The sequence below is a fragment of the Lipotes vexillifer genome, unplaced genomic scaffold (assembly GCF_000442215.2).
Source record: "Lipotes vexillifer unplaced genomic scaffold, Lipotes_vexillifer_v1.1 scaffold12, whole genome shotgun sequence".
NCBI classification, from domain to species: Eukaryota; Metazoa; Chordata; class Mammalia; order Artiodactyla; family Lipotidae; genus Lipotes; species Lipotes vexillifer.
Genome location: NW_006796716.1, coordinates 750,886 through 760,269, shown reverse-complemented (window position 1 = coordinate 760,269; position 9,384 = coordinate 750,886). Strand labels below are relative to the sequence as shown.

General features: G+C 43.2%; 1 pseudogene; it reads right to left on the bottom strand.

The window, feature by feature from the left end:
* Positions 1 to 5,949: 5,949 nt before the first annotated feature.
* LOC103071710 (40S ribosomal protein S27 pseudogene) lies at positions 5,950 to 6,201 on the bottom strand (annotated as a pseudogene).
* Positions 6,202 to 9,384: the final 3,183 nt, after the last annotated feature.

Sequence of the window (9,384 nt, the reverse complement as noted above, 5' to 3'; positions counted from 1 at the left end):
ACTCTTTCCTAGCACTTACGGATTACATAAAGCAAAGATCTGTGCCCGAAACTCTTGTCTCTGTAATATGAAAAATGCAGGGGTATATCCACTCACAGCAGAAACATATTACCGCTCTTATGTGGACCTTTCACTGAAAAGATTGACTGGGATTTGGACTCTTTTAGAGACTGTAACACGATTTAGTAAGGAGTGGGTGCCAGTGGAGGACTGCAGAATCGTCTCAGGTCCAGACTTACATTCTGGGGCATGACAAAGGCTTGCTATCTGAGTGCTATAGACCCCACTCTGGGACCCTCAGACACCCTAAGATATCTCAGCATTTGGGGAATCTGTCCGGTGTGTGACACATTAATTCTCTCCTCTGTGTCTCAGCTTTACCCTGGACCCCGTCTTTCACCTCCCTTGGATCCCCTTTGTCCAGTCCTGCCCTCTCCAGACCTCACTCTAACTCCGGAAACCTCCATCAGAGTCCGCTTACCCAGGAGAGCTGGGAGCGTTCCTCCATCTCATTTTTCTCTCATGCCTGAAGTGCTCTCTTTCCAATACCTGGGGTTGGGTAGGCAGTCTAGTCCAGCGGACACTGGGTTCCAGAGTAATAGGGGCCACTGGTCAAGAGAGTGGCCTGTGGTTAGACCAGGGCTGAAGCTGAAGTACTGGGTGGACCACTTGTAGAGGAAACATGGTGATGGGGGAATATCTCCAATTGGACAGCATGCATAGCCTTGGGCAGACTGGTCTCTGGGGAGCAGAACTCTGGTCTCAGTTTGACCTTCAGGGGGCATCCTCCAGGATTCTAAGGAAAAGAGCTGCCAAGTGTTAGGTTATGTCTCCTCAAAAAGTTAGACATGTGGGACTTCCCTGGTGGTCCAGTGGTTAAGACTTCGCCTTCCAATGCAGGGGGTGCGAGTTCGATCCCTGGTCGTGGAGCTAAGATCCCACATGCCTCACGGCCAAAAAACCAAAACATAAAACAGAAGCAATGTTGTTAACAAATTCAATAAAGACTCTAAAAATGGTCCACATCAATAAAATATATAAAAGAATTTAGATTAAAAAAAAAGGTCAGACATGGAATGATCACATGACTCAGGAATTCCACTCCTAGTAATTATTCAGAATAACTGAATTCAGTTATTCAGAATAACTGAAAACAGATGTTCAAACAAAAACTTGTCCATGAATGGCAGCAAATAACCAAAAGGTGAAAACAACCCAAGTGTCTATCACTGGATGAATGGATAATGCAATGCGGTATATTCATGCAATGGAGTATTATTTAGCCATGAAAAGAAGTGAAGCCCTGACACGTGCTACAACACAGATGAACCTTGAAAACATTATGCTTAATGAAAGAAGCCAGATGCAAAAGGACACATATTATGCGATTCTATTTGTATAAAATGTCCAGAAGAGGTAAATCTATAGAGACAGAAAGTAGATTAGTGGTTTCCAGGGGCTGGAGGGAGGGAGGAGTAAGAAGTGACTGCTGATGGGTATGGAGTTTGGTTTGTTTGTTTGTTTGTCTTTGAACTATATAGAAATGATGGTAGTACAATGTTATGAATGTACTAAACAACACCGAATTATGCCATTTAAAATAGTTAATGGTTAATTTTATGCCATGATAATTTTACCTCAAAAAAAAAAAAGATGCACTGAGAGACTAGTTATGTTACTGGAATGAGAACCCAGAATGAGGATCACACTAGGAATGGGTTTGGCTATGCAGATAACAAAAATCGTATTAACAATAGCTTAAATAAATGAGTGTTTATATTTCTCACTCAGAGGTCTGGGGTAGGTGGCCCAGGAATGATATGATGGCTCAACAGTGACATCGTGAACCCAAGCTCTCATTCTTCTGCTCCACTATTCTTAATATGCAGGGTTTTTTTTTCTTTCTTCTTTTTTGTATTCATGCTTGTTGCCTCATGATCACAAAATGGCTGCTGCCATCCCAGCCATTACATCCATGGAAGGGCAGGAGGAAGTAGTTGCAAAGAGTCAAAGGGGCATATTCCAGTCTGAGTCAAAGAGTCAGACTTTTAAAATAAGCTTTCTTGGAGGCTTCTTCATCAACAACAGAATTGGGTTAGGTGGTTGCCCATAGATCCATCAAGGAAGGTGACTTGGGAAAAAGCCAGAAGCATAGGGGGTTGGTTCAGTGAACTAATGACATCTATACAAAGATGGCAGAAGAAACCTAGAGCTTGAACCACACGGAGTGGGAGTGACCTGGAGGTCCTCATCTGCAGGTGCCTAGATCTTGCCATGGCAGGGTCGGCAGTGGTGAACTTTGACTTCAGGAAATGTCAGCATTATTCAGAGCTTCAGCCTTCAGGGAAGGGGCACTGTTTTTCCCTGGGGAAGTCTCAGAGGGAACTTGATTTATTGATTTCAAAAATTTTTAAATTTGCGTTTGCAATTGTGTTTTTAATTTGTTGTGTTTGATCCATGTTAACAATTAGAACACAAACTAAAGTCCTTTAGCACTTAGTGGAAAGTAGGGAACTGATTTAGCAGCATACTCACTGGAGGAAGGGAAGATGGACTGCTTGGGTAATTCCTGCCTCCTCAGAAGCCAGGGCAGAAAGAATCCTGAGCTCGGGGCTGGTGGCCCCAGCGAAGAGATGCTGAGGAGACTCAGCCACGAGATGCGGTCAGTGTGTCTGATTTCCTATACGTACTTACTCTGTGACCTTCTTGAAGCCAAGTATCGCATCTTATTCATCTCCATTTCCCCAGAGCCTAGCACGACTCTCAGCACATAGTAGCCCTCCGTTAACATCCATTCATGTTTTTAAGATGAGATGAATCTTTTGACTCTCCATAAACATAGTCTCAACCCGGCATCCACAGTCCAGTCTTCTGTTCATTTCACTTTCCTCGGCAAGACCAGCTCTGGTGACAAGTGGAAAGCAGAGCTATGTTTCTGTAAGAGCTTTTCTTTCCAACCTCAGCATGGTGACAATTCCCTCCTTGAGCCCCCAGATGGGTTACTGTGGAAAAACACAGGCTCTGTGGTCAGAAAGCAGTAGCTTCCAGTGACTGGATTTGAAAGCCCATTGCAAACCTATGATGATTCAAGCAGGTGGCCCCGGCTCGAAGCCAAGTCAATCAAAGGAGCAGAGTATGAAGTGCATGACAGGCTCAGTATATGTAACAATTGAGTGTACAGTAAAGTGAAGGGAATGATTTTGGTCAATGAATTATTAGCAGTTTGGAAATTAGACTTCAGGATGCCTTAAAGGCGTTATTTTAAAAACTCATAAGAATGTTAGAATAATATATATGTTGATTTTTAAGTTCCGGTCAAAGGCGGAATTTTAAAGATTGATTGGTGCATTTGACAACCTAAAATTTTAAAGTTTTAGTTTGGCAAATTACCACCATAAGCTAGAAAAAGAGCTTAATATGAGCTGGGGCATCTATTTGCAACATATATTACAGAAAAAGGTGCGATCAACTTAATATATTGAGGTTAACAAATCACTAAAATAAAGAATGACTGCCCTGGTTATAAAATGGGCAAAGAAAACTTAACAATTCGCAAAAGAAGAAATGCAAATGGTAGGAAAACAGGTCATCTACTGATTAAGGAAATAAAAGTTTAGACAGGAGGTCATTTTTTGTACTTTTACAATTTTCAAAAATTGGCATTTTTGAAAAAGACAATGCCAGTGTTAGAGTTTGAGGAAAGGGACATTTGCATACACTGATTTAACCTAGTACAACCTTTTTGGAGTGTGATTTTACAATATTTTACTATATATACGTGTGTGTGTATATATATGTATATATGTGTGTGTGTGTGTATATATATATATATGTGTGTGTGTGTGTGTGTGTGTGTGTGTGTATATTTGTATATATATATGCCTAAAAATATTCTTATTTTTTGAGTCAGAAATTCCATCTGTAGGAATTTACCCTAAAGAACAATTCTGGATGCAGGCAAAGATTTATTTGCAAGGATATTCATTACATCATTGTTCATAATAGAAAGAAATTAGAAACAACCTAATTATCCAATGGTTAAATAGAATTTGGTACAGCAATGCAATGGAGAATTATGGGACAATGAAAAATAGTGTGGAACACAGGGAATCATGATTAGAATACATTAGAACACATTAGAAAGGGAAAAAGCAGATGTATAATAGTGTGTATGATTCCATTTAAGTGTGTATATGAGTGTGTGTGTGTGTGCACACGAGTATACGTAGAAAGAAAGGTAGTTATCTTCGGGTATTGTGGGTGACTTCTCAGTAAGTTTCAGTGTTTTTCATATACAGCTTTCACTCATGTATGCAGATTTAGAAACAAATATTTAATTTTAAAAAAACCCTGAACTTTTAACTGTGTTATCTTAGGCAAATTACTTATCCTCTCTGAGCCTCAGTTTCGCATTGGCAAAATTTGCATAATAGTATCAATCTCTTAAAATTGTGGTGCAGAAAAAATGGGATAATATATATGAAAGCTCCTGATCCATATTAATTACTCAATAAATGCAATGCCCATTATTTTCTCAGGGATATCTATCTCCCTTATCTAAACGTGTGCACAGGAGAGGTTCTAATATTAAGCTGTTCTATTTTACAGTGACTTTAAATTAATGTCTTTTTTTCTCCAGATGGATTTTATTCTAAGTCTGTGGGGTTTTCATTGTAAAATGAAAAGGTTTGTTTCTATAACTTTCTATTTAAAGAATAATTGCAGCCGTTTTCCAATTTGCAGAAAAATTGAAGTCAGTGCCTAGGAATTTTTTCAATTTTCATTTTTCCACTCCAAAACCACATCAGAAACTTGTCCTTAAACATTTGTCTCTTGCTCCCAAAATGGTCATAGCAGAAACTCCCATGAATGAGAATCTGTATTAGCAAAGTCACATTTGGTTATTTGAACAGAGCAGGGTGTCTGCAAAGCAGATGCTGACGCCGTGGATGAAACCAGTATGGGAAACACTTCATCGGAAGGAGCATTCTCTCCTAGGTGGAGATGTGAAAGCTCCTGGTTTCTCCAAAGTTATAAGAGAATGGAGCACGTACCCACCCTGGGGGTGGTCATTGGCTGGACTGACACCAATCCACCTGCCCAACTTCACAAGGAGCCTGTAGGTTAGGTTTCTGGGGATGTAGTGTGTGACTGTTGCGTCATGCACCTTGGGGGAAAACCAATACCCTGAAAAATCGGCAGCTCTTTCTTTAAATTGAGCAATAATCCCTGGCAGAAATTAGACCAAATCAACAATTCCCATTGATTATGCTTTTAAAAATATCAAACTCCATTTTAGGAAACGAGACATTTCTCCTCCAGACTGTTTTGAAATGGCCCTTTGCCAGCTTTCTGTGGGTTCGTTAATAACCTCATCCTGGTATTGGTCAGGCCCACTTCTTGCAGGCCTGGCTCAGCCACGAACCTCATTAGAATCCAGGTCTGTGTTCCTGGCAAACAGCTGCCTCTTGCACTTGAAAACTGATGGGGAGAAAAATGGTCCCTGCAGTTCCTATCAGCCTTAAACAGAAACATCTGCTCCTCGGGAGCCTTTTGCTGGCTCGGTTTTGAGGGAATGCGTTCTGGGGATGGGCAAAAGCACTGTCTCCCCGCTCCGGTGACGTTGGCCAGAGGGAACTGCCCGCTGCAGGGGACTGTGGGCCCTGGGAATAGTCCGCCTGCCAGGAAAAGGAAGCTCCCACCACACGTTTTGTAAAGCTTTAAAAGCACATATCTGGACTTAAAATATTGCCTGGTGGTGAAAAGTGCTCCTGAAAGAAGAGAGAGAGGGAGAGAGAGAGGGAGATGGAGAGAGAGAGAGAGAGAGAGAGAGAAATCTGTTTGAATCCAGGAGGTTTGAGGTTTTGTTTCTCTTTTTTTTTTTTTTTTTTTTTAATCCAAAATGTGTTTATTGGGATGGTTTCCCGTTCATCTTGATTCCAGGGGCTTTTAGTGCTGCTTCCGTCTGAAGGAGCACCCTTCTGTAAGCCTTGCTTTTCCTCCTGTAAGCTGGCAGAGGACGGTAGAGCAGCCAACACACAAAAGTACTGTCTGTGCATGGCCAAAGACGGTGGTGATTTTATAGCATCCTGGGCATTTCACATGCATGAAATAGGAACTGGGGCTCTGCACCAGGTGCTTCTTCTTGTGTTGCCTCTTCTCTTCTGGAAAGGGATGAAGGAGAGCCTTTGCGAGAGGCATGTTCTCGTGGGGAGGTCGTCACTGTCGGAAAGCTGTTTCTCTTTTTCTATCAGCCGAGCCACATATGAAGATTTCTGGTGTGGAGGCATCCTCTGAGACAGATGGTTTTCTTTTATCCAGCTTTATTTGGCATCCAACCACATTTCTCTGTGTTTAGACACAGATTAAATAAGGTGATGTAGGTAAGAGGCCTCACCCAGAGCATGGATACCCCTTCCTCCTTGGTATCTTCCGATGGCTCTTAGGATCCTAATTTCTTCCTTTCTTTTTGCTTTTGGACGAGGACACTGAGGCACCCAGAAATTAATGGTTTGTTTAAAGTTCTCCTTTTGGGCTGTTAACAGTGCTTTGTTCCTGCATCCCTTGAAGGATTTGTTTAAATCATACAGATCGGGGCTTCCCTGGTGGCGCAGTGGTTGAGAATCTGTCTGCTAATGCAGGGGACACGGGTTCGAGCCCTGGTCTGGGAGGATCCCACACGCCGCGGAGCAACTGGGCCCGTGAGCCACAACTACTGAGCCTGCGCGTCTGGAGCCTGTGCTCCGCAACAAGAGAGGCCGCGATAGTGAGAGGCCCGCGCGCCGCGATGAAGAGTGGCCCCCACTTGCCGCAACTAGAGAAAGCCCTCGCGCAGAAACGAAGACCCAGCCCAGCAAAAATAAATTAACTAATTAATAAACTCCTACCCCCCGCCCCCCCCAAAAAAGTAATAGTCTCCTCAGCTGTAAACCAGGGACAATAGTGCCTACCTCATAAAGTCACTGCACTCAATAATAATAAAAAAAAATCATACAGATCATGGGCTGTGATCCTAACACAACTTTATGTTTGCCTCCCTGTTCTGTGGGGCTAGCTCTTCCCCTGCCAGTCGATGACCTCTGGGCCAGGTAGGGAAGAAACACTCTCGTGGTCACTCTAAGTTGTAAGACAGAATCCCAGTCCCACATGATAATCAAAGGTCACAACCTGAATTAAGGTGAACAAAACCCATGCTTCCATGTTGAGCCTGGTGCAGACAGGAAATCCGGGGACGGGGTGGCTGTCGTCTCCTCTCTTTCCCCTCTTCTTGCTTTTCCTCCTAGCCCTCCTGATCCTTCTACTACCGTCTCCTGACCCCTGCATGGTTGGGGTCTGAGGAAGAGGTAAGGGGGGAGCCGCACAGCCTGTGTGCCTGGAACTTGAGGGCTGTGATGTCACATTTTCTGTCCCTGAGGAGACTTAAGGGGGTCTTTCTCTTGGGGGCACTTTTGTGGGGTTTTTGCATCTTCAGAGACCCTAATCTGATTTCTGAGGACCTCTCAACTATAGTTCCTTTGATGTGAGTGATGCATCTTCCTGGGTCCTGTTGATGACTCTTTATGTGACCTCTGTACTTCCAGGGGTGCCTCTAGGTCTTTCTGTGGAGGTCCATTGCATCTCTAAGTGGCTCTGTAGGACAGGATCTAAAACCCTACCTGGTCCATGGGAGATGCCTGTGTGTTTTGTCCTGTATTCTTTTTCGGCAGAGAAAGAACCCGACTGGAACCACGTTTCCTAGGGTTTGTCTATCAGGGCCTGGCTCACTCATCTCTCAGCCTTTGTATTTCTCAGGTAGGAAAATGACACCAGCCTTTATGTCTTCCAGTTTAGGGGATATGTATTAAGTGCTTTGGTGGCTTCTGATGAAACCCCATAGCCCCCTTCTTGAAGCTCAAGGTGAAGATAGATACCCGCCCCCCCCCCCCCCCCACCCCAACCCTCGCCCTTGCTAGGGGCTGGGATTAACACAGCAGCTGGTTCTAAAAATCCTTTCTTCATCTCCTTTCCTTGAAGTCTGACATCAGGCTTGGATTAGGAGATAGCGTCCCTTCCCCTTGGAGGTAGGGCTGGGGTTGGGACTGAGCATAGCTTTCTCCCATAGCATAGCTTTCTCCCAAGAAGCTGTCTTCAAAAGCCCTCCCTAATCTCCAACTCTTAACCCTTGGTATGAGTGAGAGGTTTAGGAGTTGTTAAACTGCTAAAATTTAGATCACTCTTTGGTAAATTCTGCATGTGCCTTGGATCTCCTTTGGGATGTGATATCTGTGGCTTTGGTGCCTTGTTTGAGCACGTGCTGTCCTCTGGCTATACTGGCTTCCTGTTTCCCCACTTGCTTCTGAGCTCTTGGAAGGGGGATTTGGGCTTGGTTAACCTCTATCTTAACAACCATCACAGGGCCTAGCGCCTGGTAAGTGCTGGTGCATTCTTGCCGGACCAAGGAATAGGTGCGACAAATTCTATTTCACTCAATAACCAGTAATTTATTGAGCAAATAAATGATCAGAGCCTGGGCTCTATGCTGGTGCAGAGGGAGATATTATAACATATACCACAGGGTGTGTTTTCAGAGTGCTTCCACACTACTAGCGATGACTTGTTATCGGATGTAAAAGCATCAGCAAGTGGCTGGTTCAAGGCTGGGGCAGGAAAAGCACAAGATGAGCCCAGAATATCTTGGTGCCAACAAGTAAGAAATTGCTTTAAATAAAACAACAGGGTCATGTCAAAAGGACACAAGAACCAGCTTGAAGGAGCTCCCAGGGACCAAACCTGAAACAAACTGAGCAATAAAAGGAATGATAGAAATGGATTATAATACATGGAATAAAACCAATATCCAGGAGTCCACACTGGCATCCATTAGTAGATCATTAAATACATAAACTGAAGAGGAGGGAAAGTGAATTCTTATAGTAGAATTTTAATTATCAAAGGTAGAAGGAAGGAGCGCGGGCACACCCCACAGTAATAATTGCTTCAGGCAAAAATAACCAAAGGATGGTAAAATGAATGGGTCAAATGCATGATGAGAAACAGGGTATTCACATAATCTCAATGTATCTCCTTCCAAGATACTTACTAGTTACAAAGTGAAGAGCAGTAACTTTACAGTGAAGCCAACAGATTCCAATTTATCAAGTGGAACCTTGATAAGCTTACTGGGGTGAGATACATAATGACATCAGGTGTGTTCTGATCCGATGTACCAACTAGGGCATCCTCATTCACATCTGTGGTCCTTTTGCTGAAAGATACTGAATTTAGACATGAGGGGGCCTCAGAAAAATCCAAATTTGGGAACATTCTACAAAATAACTAGCCAATACTCTTCAAAAATACCAAGGTCATAAAAGACCAAGCCTGAGAACAGTCTGGAACTGGAGG